This window comes from Marmota marmota, unplaced genomic scaffold, assembly GCF_001458135.2.
Source record: "Marmota marmota marmota unplaced genomic scaffold, marMar, whole genome shotgun sequence".
Lineage (NCBI taxonomy): Eukaryota > Metazoa > Chordata > Mammalia > Rodentia > Sciuridae > Marmota > Marmota marmota.
In genome coordinates, this window is record NW_025999977.1 from 22,138,896 (window position 1) to 22,154,179 (window position 15,284).

General features: G+C 38.0%; 1 protein-coding gene across 3 annotated transcripts in view; it reads right to left on the reverse strand.

Annotated features, from left to right (window-relative positions):
• The window catches only part of Foxn2 (forkhead box N2), a 50,557-nt gene extending 35,841 nt beyond the window's left edge, over positions 1 to 14,716 (reverse strand). The window contains exon 1 of one of the 3 annotated variants that reach the window (XM_048804415.1): positions 14,586 to 14,716. The gene's annotated coding sequence lies outside the window, so the exon portion shown is untranslated. Of the gene's footprint in view, positions 1 to 14,034; positions 14,163 to 14,272; positions 14,403 to 14,585 lie in introns of those variants that run through there. The other 2 variants (XM_015479684.2, XM_048804416.1) reach the window with 2 other exon arrangements.
• Positions 14,717 to 15,284: the final 568 nt, after the last annotated feature.

The window sequence follows — 15,284 nt, forward strand, 5'->3', positions numbered from 1 at the left end:
GATTTCAAGAAAGTAATACAATGTATTTATGAAATGTTATAACCCAGTGAGATCTGAAGCAATATTTCATAATAAAAATGTTAATTTGGGGGGGAAATGTATACTTACACTAAGGCGGGTACAAATAAAGATCCTCAATAGCCTTATTAGCTCAGCTCATGATGTACCATTAAAAAGGTTAAGAAAACTTTCAGTTTTTAGCACATTTTTAATTTCTAAATCATAGATATAAACTTGCAGATTATCTGCTACAGACTGGAAATCCAAATAAATTTCATTAGAATTTTATAAAACACCGCAGATCAGATTAAGTTCTACAAAGGTGGAAGAGCTCATCTTAAGATTTATGAACTTAATATACAAACTTTGTGATATTTTTCCAACTACTTCTGAGTATCTTTTTGTGTACTGTGGCTTGATAGCTTGGGATACAAAATAATAACTGCCTGATAAGAACTATGTCATGAAAAACTATAATGTCGTAAGTACCTAAATTTACAGAGAATTTTAAATACATTTCAAAGCTGAAGTATTACCTACATTGGACTATGATGTTAGTTAGTATCTCTACATCTATCAATATGGATAAAAAAGAAAGAAAAGTCTGAGAATTATGCATTTCAGGACATTCTGTCCTGATTCTTTTCCAAGGAGTTTCAAGCAGAAACCTTTTTGCTTGTCCTACACTCACATCTCTATTATGAGAGTTGTTAGATTCTATAGTAAATAATGCACACCTATAAAATGAAAACTTCTTCCTTGAGAAAGGAATTAATATGCATAATACCAGGATATATGAAATAGAACTTTAAGGAAATTGTGAACTTGAAGTTAAAATGAAGAAGGATAAACAATTTCAATAATAAAAATATTACAAAGGTAAAATTTAAATCACTAGAGTTTATGTTAATCACTTCTGGAGATGGTGAAATTCAAGAGAAGGAGTTGTGAAGAGATACTGCCTGTGTTCAAACCCTAGTTCTGTCAGTCACCAAATTAGAATTACAATGATACTATACCTACTTTCATAAGATTTTAATAGAAAATAAATGAGAACCCTAAAAAAGCACTTAGAACAGAGATACAAAGTAAACACAATGAATACTAGTTGCAGACATGGTAATTATGCCAAGTTATCATTGTCATCAACTTTAAAATTACGACTTTTCTCCATATAAAGTAGATTCATACCTGTTATATTCTTTAATACAAAAATTAGGGTACAAAATCAGTAATAATACATTGGTGTTTTGAAGTTGTGAAATTATACAAGAATTTTCTATTAAGGATGGGTCTCCCTCATGACCAATAGCATCCACTGGCAAGGCAGCCAAACGTAATTAGGACTTCTCAGAAGAGTGCTGCAATCGCTATTTCATCATATTTTTTTTTTTAGGACACAACTTTCACTTCCTTATTCTATTTGTTTCCTTTGGCTATATTTTGCTAATCACACAATGTGTTGGAATCCTTCTTCAAATATTTTTTTAGTTTAAATAATATAAAACAACTGATAACTTTTAATATTTTATTATTAATGACCCTGAAAGATATAAATTCCTTTATAAAGAGCTGTGCCTGATGCCAACATTCTCACACACAAAAGAATTTATAAAAAATAAAGAGAATAAATACAGTACCTCTGAAATTTGTTTAAATATTTATTTTAACAAAAAGACAGCAACAAGTGTAAGATGATATAATATAAACAGGAATATAAGTACATACATATAGTTACATTAATTCATATACAACTATGTAGAACCTACTATCCTATTTCAGAATTCTTATGAAGTTAAAATACTAAATATAATAATTTCCTATCTACTTTCTAGATATTACTTAGATCATGAATTTCAGCATAGTGTCTCTAATACTTTTAATTACTTACTATTTTCAAACCCAGGGTCTTGCTCATGCTCTATCCTCTGAGCTACATCCTCAGCTCAAAATAGTACTTTTAAAATATGTGTTCGGGGCTGGGGATATAGCTCAGTTGGTAGAGAGTTTGTACAAGGCCATGGGTTCAATCCCCAGAACCATAAAAAAAATTAAAATAAAAATTAATAAATAAATAAGTGCTCATTAATATAATGCTTATTTAATGGCCCTCAAATCAGCAATTCTCATCATAAAGGAGTACACTTTAATAAATTATAAAGAACCACAGCAAATAAAGAATAACTGCAACTAATTCAGTTCCGTTTATATGTTCAATTTTTTACAAGATGGTTTTAAAATTATTGAATCTCTTCATGCTACATTTTCAATTTTAATTAAGCATCTATGTTACCTATATTACGGTTCTTACTTAGAGTTCTATTATTGTTTCTCAGTAATTTTAATTGTTGAAGTTTATTTTTACTATACTAAGAATTCTTATTAGTAAACAAAATATAGCACTGAAAAAATTATTATTTTTAGTCATAGATGGACATAATACCTCTATTTTATTTATTTGTCTTCTTATGTGGTGCTGAGGATGGAACCCATGATTCACACATGCTAGGCAAGTACTCTACACTAAGCCCCATCCCCAGCCCCAATAGTCAATTCTTAAACACTACAAAGCAAACTTACTCAAATTTATTTTCTCCCTGTACTCTGGAGCCAGTCATTAAATACTCCTTTCCTCATTACCTTCTTTAGGTAAAATCAATTTTGCTGTATCTAATAGGCTTTTACTACACTGAAGTGAAAGAACCATACCATCTGTTAACATTCTATAGAACTGTGAAAAAGTTGAAACCAACACTTGAGCAACAGTACCAAGAAGCTCTGAAGACCAAAGTCAGTCCTGTGCTTAAAGCAAAGGATGATTCAACTCAAACTATGACAGCGTTTAACCTACAGACAGTTGTTTCTCACCATTTGGACCTCACCATACTAGCATCCTACTAAAAATCTGTTCCATTAAATACTTAAACATCTGAAACCTGCAGTACCTGACAAATGAACAGCATTTTTTGGTTACAAATTTAAAGAATTTATAATTTCTAATTCCTTTTAGGTTGTCTTAATGTAAGGTCCTTGCTTAGCATCTGGACAGCCATCTTTAAGTGACAGCCGCCATTTTAAGAAAAATTTCACTTTACCTTCTCATTTTTGGTCATTCCACAGTGGCCTATTCCCTTTATGGGAAGGGACATCCTCAAAAGGTGGGGGGCTACGCTTTCCTTCTCCCCTCATACATGCTTCCATCCAGACTCACCTGCTGCTCCCCTGATCCTCACCCTTACCTTAGAACCATCCCCTATTCTGTCTGCCAGTGCCTTCCCATTACCCACTTCTGAGGTGGACCCTACTGTTTGAAATGTTTCAAGTCCTTTTATCGCCTCACACCACATTCAAGTCCATTTACATTTGTCTCAAAAACCCCCTCCATTTTCTGGCTCAATCACAATCCCTGGGTTCAATCTCCAGTAATAATTTTTTAAAATATATTTTTGGTCGTTGATAGACCTTTATTTTATTTTTTTATTTATATGCAATGCTGAGAATCAAACCCAGTGCCTCACATATGGCTAGGCAAGTGCTCTACCACTGAATTACAACTCCAGCTCCTCTAGTAATTATTCTAAAAAAGAAAAAAAATAATAATTTTAATAAAGGCAGATAGGGCTGGGGATGTGGCTCAAGCAGTAGCGCGCTCGCCTGGCATGCGTGCGGCCCGGGTTCGATCCTCAGCACCACATACGAACAAAGATGTTGTGTCTGCCGAAAACTAAAAAAATAAAAATAAAAAATAAAGGCAGATAATAAAATCTCACTAATAATCCCTGAAAACAAGAGTAAAACTAAGGGCTCCATATTCACTAATTTATGTACTGATTTTTATGCACTTTTGAAACAAAAGCATGATTAATTTAACACAGAATTAAGTAGATTTAAAATAGGATTAATCTAACTTCTACATATATCTAATTAAGAAAATATAGTTATTTTGAATTAGTGTTGAAGACTTGGGGACAGAAGCACAGGACAATAATCTCAGAGACTTGGTAAAGTAAGGCCAAAGGATTGCAAATTAGAAGCCAGCCTCAGCAATTGAGTAAAACCTTGTTTCAAAATTTAAAATAAAAAGGTTAAAAAAAATAAAAAATAAAAAGGTTTGGGGATGTAGTTCAGTGCCCCTTGGTTCAAACCTCAAGGCAAAAAAATAAAAGATAAAGTAGTACTGAAAGAAATCTAGAGTAAACCCATTTATATGACATACTATGGGTTTCGAACAGCTACTTAGAAGCTTCTGCCAATTATTACTTGAAATCAACATTGCCACAATAAATTTTCCTTTTTTTTTTGTACCGGGGATTGAACCCAGGGACACTTAATCACTGAGTCACATCCCCAACCCTTTTTCATATTTTATTTAGAGACAGGGTCTTGCTGAGTTGCTTAAGGCTTAGCTAAATTGCTGAGGCTTGCTTTGAACAAAGAATCCTCTGCCTCAGCTTCCTGAGCCAGTGGGATTATAGAATTGTGTCACCACACCCTGCTCCTTTATTTATATTTATTATAATTATTCAGTAATACTAATTATACAAATTAACGAGTTTCACTATGGCACTTCCATTTAGACATATATTGAGCTTTGATTCTATCTACACTCCCCATTCCTCTCCTTTGACTTCCCCTCTCCCCATGCCACTCCACTTTTTCAAGAAATAGAAGAACTCTATTATATAAAATGTAACAATATTTTAAAGATAACAAAAAAATGCAAAATATTGGGAAGGGGGGAAAGGTCACAAGTCAAAATATAGCTGTTGGTACAATATGCAAACTGGCTTACAGATGTTCTCAGAATTGAATAATAGTGATCTTCTCAATTCAAAGGAAAGGAAAACAACTTTTTTATTTATAAGGTTTTATTAAAACTTTATTATCTAGTACCATTAGTCCACTAGCAATAATAGCATACGATAAATCATAAGAAAAAACAGAAAAGGAGCATTTGATAGTCACCTCTAAACAGCTTATCTGTTTTAGGATATAATTGTTTTCATGCACAGTTGTGCTCATGGTTACCATGTTATAATGCATACGTTATATGGTCAAGTTTTCTTTTTTTTTTTTTTTTTAATTTTCTTTTTTTTATTATTAGTTGTTCAAAACATTACAAAGCTCTTGACATATCATATTTCATACATTTGATTCAAGTGGATTATGAACTCCCATTTTTACCCCGTATACAGATTGCAGAATCACATTGGTTACACATCCACGTTTTTACATACTGCCATACTTAATAAATTTTCTAACAGTTTTATGCTTTTTTAAAATATGTTTTAGTTGTAAATGGATCTTTTATTTCATTTATTTATTTATATGCGGTTCCGAGGATTGAACCTAGGGCCTTCCACATGCCAGGCAAGTGCTCTACGACTGAGCCACAACTCCAGCCTCCAGTTTTATGTTTTTGTACCTATTCTTCTCTTGGATAACTGTAATATCATGGTTTTCATAAAAATTTCTGAGTGTGTAGTGGAAATAGAAGCCAGCAATTCTATTCTCTTAGCTGACTATGTGGAGAAGTGAAAGAAGGGAATGATGGGTTGGAATTTCTGGAGAAGAGCAGTAGTGGTGAAAATATTTTATGCATCAGAGACAGACATTTTTCTTATGGTCAAGTTTTCTATCCCTAAAATTCTCCCTGGACTGTATGATGGAACCAAATACATATTTACCTGCTTTTTAGAAAAGAAACACCACTATGACTCCAGAAAAATCATCAGTCTAATAAAACCTAAAATCTTTGATAAATTGGCCTATAAATTCCCAAAAATACAGACATAGAAATACAGAATCCAGTTTGTTTCATACCACCCCAAGCTTCTTGAATATTCTAAGCTCTTTCAATCCTTGAGCTTTTTGGAGGGATTTAAGGTCCTTTATCCCATGCTTCAAAACTGCTCAAAGTCATCTCTCCAGATTTCTTTGAATTATTTGCTTTCTCTACCAACTTCCTTAACATCCTGGATACAATCTTAATATAGAACTTACTATTATGATTATTCATAATTATTTGTTTACCTTCCTGTCTTTGCTATTAAAAGTAGGTCTAAAATTGATGATGCTATTCCACAATAATAAATACATTTTTCATAGAAACCCATGAAACATATAAACCAAGACAAAAAATTCATTAAATAACACTTTTACCTTTTGCTACATACAATGCACTGAAATTTTCCAATAGACTAATTTTTAGGAAATTCTGGACACACTGGGCACAATGGCACATGCCTATAATCCCAGCTACTCAAGAGGGGGAGGCAGGAGGTTTGCAAGTTCAAGTAAAGCCTGAGCAACATAGCAAGACCCTATCTCAAAATAAAAAAGCCTGGCACAGTGGTGTACACCTGTAAACCCAGGAGAGACTGAGGCAAGAGGATCACAAGTTCCAAGCCAGGCTCAGCAATTTACCAAGACCCTGTCTCAAAATAAAAAATAAAGAACTAGAAATGTAGCTCAGTGGTAGAATGCCCCTGGGTTCACTTTCTAGTACAAAAAAATAAAGAGGAAAAGAATGAAATAAATTCCGCACAATTAACTATATTGATTTGAGTACCCATTTAAGCAATATTATAATACTAGAATATAAATCTTTGTACCCAAAATACAAAACATTCATTATTATGCTCTAGTACAGACCATAAAATTTAATAAGCAAATGTTCTTTTTTGGGTACCATGGATTGAACTCAGGGGAACTCGACCACTGAGCCACGCACGTTCCCAGACCTATTTTGTATTTTATTTAGAGATAGGGTCTCACTGAGTTGCTTAGCACCTTGCTTTTGCTGAGGCTGGCTTTGAACTCGGGATCTTCCTGCCTCAGCCTCCAGAGCTGCTGGGATTACAAGCATGTGCCACTGTGCCTGGCTAAGCAAAGTTTAAGTGAGTGAATAAGTATAGCAGCATGCTGTACTAAAAATAATGAAAGAATAAGGCTTTTAAGTCAAGCAAACTCATTAGCTACCAACTTATGCAATCTTTGACAAATGACAGAATCTCACTGAATCCCAGAGGTTAATTCCACTTTCTTGATATCCTACAACAACAACAACAACAAAAAGTAAAAGTATTCCTGTCAGAGTAGGCACTCTTTAATATTAGTTTCTCTCCCTACCTTAGCATTCTTTCCTACTCCTTCCTGGGGGCATATCATGATCTTGTTCCGGCAAATAAATATTCCTTTTCTTAAAGACCTCAGATTGTACTACAAAAAATGGATATTTTTAATGTGACAAAGTGGAGTTCAAATACCCAGCACTGCATTTACATAATCTCTCATTATGTTCCTTTATTTACAAGAACACAATACTCTCTTCAGTGTTGTTACTAGGAACTAAATTATAGATTCATATCTATATGAATTCATGCTATACAATAAAAGGTATCAATTGTTGCTTTAATTATTAACCTCATTTTTCTTTTTCTTTTTTCTTTTGTGATACTGAGAATTGAACTCAGGGGTACTCTATCATTTAACTACATCCCTACCCCTTTTTATTTTGAAACAGGGTCTCACTAAGTTGGCCAGGCTGACCTTCAACTTGCAATCCTCCTGCATTACCCTCCTGAGTAAGTAGGATGGCAGGTGCGCCCCAAGGTTCAAGGTAAGAACCATACCTGGTTCTCAATCTCATTTTCTTTTCCATAAACAAATAATCATGGTCTATGTATACAGAAAAGAGCTCAGAGTCTGTGTTCTTTTCCCAATGTGCTCTTCCCCAAAATACTTTTCAAATCACTTCTCAGAAAAAAAAGGCATCTGAGTAGCAAAAGCACCAAATACTTATGAAAATACTATGAAGGAGAAAAGAATTTTCCTATAACACAAACTTTTTTTAAAGATATAAATATAATTAATGATAATTAAACTATCCTGGCAACAACAGTAACATATCTACTTGGGAAGAATCAAGTAATATTCTGTTATCTGTGCTGGTAGCAAAAAGATGGCTATTTTATGGTATATACATTAAATCTTTATGATAATAGCACATTTTCTAAATGGTTATTTAAGTAATGAGAATTAGCCTTTTAGGACTTCAATAACTTTCTGTTTATAAATGTCAATGACCACATGCACATCAGATAGGATATATAAAGAACTCAAAAAACTTACCACCAAAACAAACAAACAATCCAATCAAAAAATGGGCTAAGAAGCTGAACAGACACTTCTCAGAAGATACACAAGCGATCAACAAATATATGAAAAATGTCCAACATCTCTAGTAATCAGAGAAATGCATATCAAAACTAATCCAGGGGCTGTGGGTATAGCTCAGTTGGTAGAGTGCTTATCTCACAAGCCCAAGGCCCTGGGTTCAATCCCCAGCACCCCCCAAAAAAAACCAAAAATCAAAAAACTAAGATTTCATCTCACACCAGTCAGAATGGCAGTTATCAAGAATACAAACAACAATAAGGTTTGTCAAGGATGTAGAGGAAAAGGCACACTCATACATTGCTGGTAGGACTGCAAATTGGTGCAACCAATCTGGAAAGCAGTATGGAGATTTCTTAAGAAACTTGGAATGGAACCACCATTTGATCCAGCTAACTCACTCCTCAGTCTATACCCAAAGGACTTAAAAACAGCATACTATAATGATGCAGTCACATCAGTGTTTACAGCAGCTGAATTCACAATAGTTAAATTGTGGAACCAACCTAGATGCCCTTTAATAGATGAATGGATAAAGAAACTGTGGTATATATATATACACACACACACAATGGAATATTACTCAGCATTAAAAGGCAATTGCAGATAAATGTATGGAGTTGGAGAATATCATGCCAAGCCAAATAAGCCAATCCCAAAAAACCAAAGGCCAAATGTTTTCTCTGATAAGTGGATGCTGATCCATAATGGGGGCGGGAAATGGAGGAATAGTGATTGGGCGAAGGGGAGGGGAGGGGACGTGGGACACGGGGGCAGGAAAGAGGGTGGAATGAGATGAACATCATTACCCTAGGTACACGTGTGACTGCACATATAGTGCAATACTGCATCGTGTACAACCAGAGAAATGAAGAGTTGTGCTGCAATTATGTACAATGAACCAAAATGCATTTTGCTGTTATATATACCTAATAAGAATAAATAAATACATTTTAAAAATAAAATAAACGTCAATAAAATCAAGACCTGTGGTGAGGAGGTAAATATTATTTCGTGTTTGAATGTGGCCAACTACAGAGAGTAGAAATAATGTCTCTCACTTATCACTCATCTCTTAGCACCTAAATACAGTAGATACGCAAAAAATACCTGAGTTTAAATTTTTTTATGGAAAAGAAAACTAAGTTGATGGAAGTAAAAAAAAAAAAAAACCACGAACAAAACTAGGTCAGGGCCTTTAATTGCTTAGTGATTTGTTTCCAAAGAATACAGTACAGAAGGGGGAGGGTGGGGTCAAACCTGACAAAGATGACAATCATGTGATTAAAGGTATCAATACTTCACCTCTTGGGTCTCCCTCCCTAAAATCCACCACCCCAGTTTCCTGATGGGAAAAATATCATACAAATCTCCGTTAAGGGGCATTCTATAAAATTTCTGACTACGTCTTAATACTGTTAGTCATCAAAAATGAAAAAAGTTAGTTGTGACAAATGTACCCTAGTAATGTAAGAAGTTAACAATAGGGGAAACTGGGTGAAGTATACTCTGTGTACTGTCTTGCAATTTTCCCATAAATGTAAAACTATTTCTCTTGAGAATAAATGATGATATACATTATTTTATTTGGTGGCAAGACAGTATTCTCATATGATGGAAATAACGGTTATAAATACAATAGACATAGGTATCACATAAGTCTATAGCATTATGAAATTAGATAGACCAAAACAAATAAATGCCCCTTAAATTCTAGTTTCCCAAAGCATTCTTATTTCTGAACACTTCAATTATGGACTCATAAAAATTAGTTAACTCTGTCACCTCTGCATTTCCCTACATCTTTACTACAGATCATGTTTACCTTAATATCTCCCACTCATCTTATATTCAACTAACTAAACTCACCATCTTCTTGATAATGAACACCTTCCAAACCTCCCTTGCAATTATTCATTTTCCCTTCAATAGTTCTCTTTCCAATTCCCCTCCATTACCAGTTAGTCCTACATATACTGCAGTCAAACAAGCCTTCCTCAAATAAGGATTTTATGCTAGGCATGGTGGCACATGCCTGCCATCCCAGCAACTCACAACTTGTGGGACTGATGAGGTTGATTCCAAGTTCCAGGCCAGGATGGGCAACTAATCAATGCCTTGTCTCAAAATAAAGCTTAAAAATGGTTGGGATGTAGCTCAGTGGTAGAATGTCACTAGGTTCAATCCCAATACCACAAAAGGGGTGGGGTGTTTACGTCATTCTCCAGATGATGATGATGATGATGATGATTTTGGTACCAAACCATATTTAAACTCCAAAGCAACGTTTTCAAGACCATCCATAGTTATTCTTTTTTATCCTTCACTTGTAAATACAGTTTTTTTTAAGTCCTCACACCCTAAGTTTTATTATTCCTGTATACAGAAAATTATTACATTCTTACTAAGCATATAACATGGAGAAAATAAGTCTCCTTTAAGTAATCAAAGACCTTATAACCCAGCTGGGGTGATAAAATTTAAAATATAACAAGGTATATGAGAATTTATTTTGTTAATACTATATTCTCAGTTCCTTATAACAGGGCCTGGCATATGATAAATCCTCAAAAATATTCATTAAATGAAAACAAAGCAGTATAGAATTCTATATCCCAAAAGAACTACATTCTATCAGAAAAGGGAAAGAATTTTCAGTTAGAGAGATGAATATGGGTCTAAAAGTTCTATGAATCTAAGGTTCAGAGGGCAGTCAAGATTTCAGCCAGGCTTCAAGATTAAGTAGATCTTCAGTAGTCAAGAGGATATATACATGTGGATTTGCAACAGAAAAATGTTACATCAGTTTAATTATAAAGAAGTAAGATTGTTATACCACAATGAGGTAGTGAATAATAAACAGTTTCTGTAGGTTAGTGGGAGAAGACTGGAAACAAAGTTTGAATGGTCTTGAGAAGAAGCCTGATATTCATGCTTGATATAAGGGGTGTGTTAGTTTGAATGATACAATCTGCAAGATTAATGGGGGTAACATGAAAGTTCTATTCGAGAAAGCAAAAAGCCTTCCCTTATCTACTCAAACCTTCTAAGGTCTTGCTCTCCTTTTAACTCATAACAGCACCTGACTGCATCACACAGCTCTACTTCTAACTATATCTTCTCACAGTGTAAACTTTTTTTTCCAAGTGTACTAATGTTTTTTAACCTAAGAACAAGGATCAAATCTAGACCTCTTTTTTCTTCCATAAGTAATCAAGAAAGTATAGGGGTCTCAAGACTATTTTTGGAGTACCATTTTTGCATTTATATAAAACCCAGTCACTAACATAACAACAACCAAAAAGCTAAGGAAATTAAGTTGGGTTTGGTAATACCTATTCCCAGCAACTTGGAAGGCTGAGACAAGAGGACTGCAAATTGCTGAGCCTGAAACTGTCTCAAAATAAAAATTTAAAAGGCTGGGGATGTAGCTTAGAGGAAGAGCACTTCTTGGTTCGATCTCCAGTAACCAAGGGCCAGGATAGCCTACCAGCAGAGGGGTACAACATTAAAAAACAGAACAAGTACTAAGCAATAAGGTGCCAAAAGAATAAGTCCTTTTTGGTTGGTATTTTTTTTTTAAGTTTAATTTTGATAGTCAAATCTCATAAACTAATGATGTAAATTAGTTACCCTACAGCATGATTTCAGGGCTCCCTACTGATCTCATCATCTCATTTACTTTTCTATCTCAACTAAGCACTGGTCTCAGTGGTCAGTATATACATTTATTTTTCAATTGTACTTTCTTTTCTGCACTGACACCTATGGTACCTTTTCAATATTTTTCCCTATTAACATGACTGAGTACAATTGTTAAGCAGCAATTAAAATTCCAATAAATAGTGTTGCTATGACTCTTGACACAATTCTTTTACAGATTTAAATATTTCCTGTGAATTAGCATTTTTTTAGGAAGACTGATTCAAATAAAAACTTGTTACAGAAATAATACAAATCCATCAAAACATTCACAAAATGAAACCCCATGCATTAGTAAGTACTAAGGACTGTACTTAATTCAAAAATTTCCCCAAATCCCCAAAAGTTAACTTCTGACTTTTTTGAAGGGTGGGAGGTACTGGGAATTGGACCTTGGGAGCTACACCCTCAGGTCCTTTTTATTTCTTTTTTATTTTGAGACAGGGTATCACTAAGTTGCTTAGGGCCTTGCTAAATTGCTGGAGGCTAGCTTTGAACTTGCAATCTACCTGCCTGTTTTCCAGGTCACTGGGGTTACAGGCATGCGCCACTGTGCCCACCTATCTTCAACTCTTTGACCTTTCGCTTTTATATATTCTAAAAATCAAATTTCATTCCTTGAAATAAAATCTGTTCATGTTAAGGTTCATATTAATATTTTTTTCAAAAGTTTAAGAAACTGCATATACACAAATCAAACCAGTATCTATTTTATCCCTAAAAAAAGTATTTTCGCTGTAATTTTATGCATTTCAGGTCATAATTTATATGTAAAACGAGAAAAATTGAGATTTTTCTAAAACCACACACACACAAAAACCACCCAAATGTGATTATTTCTTTACAAAGTCAGTCATTAAGGGTTTTGAAATTTCTCAGAGTCGGGAATTCCATAATGCACTATTACTTCCCATTACTCTGATACCTAACACTGCTAACATTTTAAAAGATAAATCATCAAAACGACGTCAGACGGCAAAAATGTCAACACACACCTTTTCAGGACTGCAAAAGAAACACTTAAGTCTTAAGAGTCGAATGATACTTATACAGACTTGAACGATTCCTCTTTTTCCTCTTCCCCATCTCAAAATGCACCAAGATAAATCTGTATGTGAAGCTACAGCAGTTTCAAAACCCCTTGGCTACCAGAAAAGCCTCAGCCCCTAGCGCCGCTAGGGCACTCTATAGCACTCAGCCGGCCACGTGGCTGTCACAATCGGAAGGAAGAGAGAAGAAACAGCATCAACTAACCTGAAAATAAATAACCTCACTCCTCCCCGCACATCGGAGTTGAGGTAGAAGGGGGGAAAAGTCTATTATTTCTTTGCACGCTAAGACTTTTTTCCTCGTGAAGGGAAAACGAAGTACTGGGACTGTGTTAATGCGACTTTAAAGCAGAAATCAAGTGCAAGAAGATCCCTAGAATGCGGCTTTCCACGGAACTGGCTACCCTAACTCCCGGGAGCTGCTAAGGGAACAGAGGCATTTTGCAAGGGGGGAAATGGGGGTGGAGTTAAAGAAGAGGGGAGCACCGAGGGCTGCGCACCTGGACTGCTTTCCCTCAGCTCCCACTTTTCTGGGTTCCAAGCAGGCTGCTACTGCACAGGGGCAAACTCTTAAGGCTGATGGGCCTCTCCCACCACAGATCTCTTACTCTGCCTGGAAAGAGAGGACCAAAGGGCAGAGGCAACCATGGCCCCCAAGGGGGCGGTGAACAGGAAGTGTCCATATTGCAGCGCTAAAACACTAACTCCCCACACTCCAACAGTTACCCTCGGAGGCGCCCCGGGCTCCCGCTGGAGGAGGAACAAGAGGGTGCCCGGGTCCAACATCCCGACATCCAGGACCCACGCCCGTCCACCCAACGCACCGCAGCCCGAAGTTCGCGCCCGGCCGCCTCCCGGGGCACTACTTGGCGTGGCCCAGCCAGTCCCGCCTGGGCCGCCGAGGACTCCAAGCCCCGCACGTCTTGTTCCACTCGGAGCCGGGAAACAGCGTTGCAAAGGCTCCCGAGGGGCTTGCGGTACTTCCCCAACAGCAGATCGCCCCGCGGACGAGCCCTCGGCGTCCTCGGAGCTATCCCCCAGCCTGCCGGGAGCCGACACCCGTGCCGCGGTTTCCGCCGCGACACTCCCTCCGGGAGATCATTACCTCTCAGGAAAAACTCCTAACTCCTCACGGGGCCACACTTCCCTCAGTTCGACACCCCCGGGAGCCCACATGCTATCCGAGCCGCGCGCTGGGGACATCCCCGCGCCGGCGCCAATTCTTCACGGGACAAAAATGTCCGGGCGCGTCACGGGACAGCCGCCTCCGCAACCCACGCCCGGCGCCTGCCGCACGCGCTGCCTCCGCGCCCGGGAGCCGCGCCGCTCCGCCCGGGACTCACCGTCAGCTCTGCCGCCGCAGCGGGGAAGCGAGGATGGGCCGGGAAAGACACAATATGGCAGAGCACCGCAGCTGCTCCCTGTGGCTTCCAGCAGCCGCCTCCGGGAAGACGCGGCAACAAGCAGGCAGCGGCAGCTGCGGTGGCGGTCGCGGCAGCACCACATCCCCCCTCCGGCTCGCTTCCTCCCCCTCCTCCCCCCGCCCACTGCCATGGCAACGCGGCGCCTAGGCAATTGGCCCCGCCCCTTTTCCGTCCCCGCCTCCCGCGACCCCCACTGAGAGGGCTCGGCTCTTCCCTCTCCGTCCCCTCCCACCTCCTACTGAAGGGACGACTCGGGTGACCAGAGCGCAGGGTGACCAGAATGGCAGGTGGTGTTGGCATGAAAATGCGGCGTCCACAAGGGCGGGGCTCGCAGGCAAGGAAGGGCGGAGAGGCTGTGGGCCGGTGCGGAATTCGGGCCGAACCCTGGCTGGGGAAGGCGGGAAAATGGAAAGGTCTCGCCTGTCCCGGGAAGGACCTATAGGAGCGCAGCGGAGGCGCGGCGCGGTTGCTGAGTGGACAAGCGGGCGCGGGGCGGGGCGAGGGTGGCCGCCTGGGCTGGTCGACCCGGGATGCCAGTGCTCTGCTTGCGATGACTGCCCTGTACTGCCCGAGGTTCTGTCATTTCTCCCAAGAGCTTTCCTCCATTGGCCAAGCCTCAAAAGCGCTTTAGGGACTATAAAGCATTGCTATAAATTTAAAGTAGCGTTACCCTCACTTGAGTGAAATTTTGTAGAAACTAAGCTCCGCGAGCTTGTGGTGGGGGAAAAAATAGACTCTGGAACCAGATCCAAAATTAGTAAGAATTGAATTTACTGAGCGCTCACTAAGTGCTACAGACAGCGATAGGAACTTTACATGCATTGTCATAACCTTAACGCAAACTTAACATTCTTCCAGATAAAACAGGAGTATGCAGTTAAAATTGAAATTCAGATAAATGCAGCAAAAATTTTAATATAGGAACTTTCCA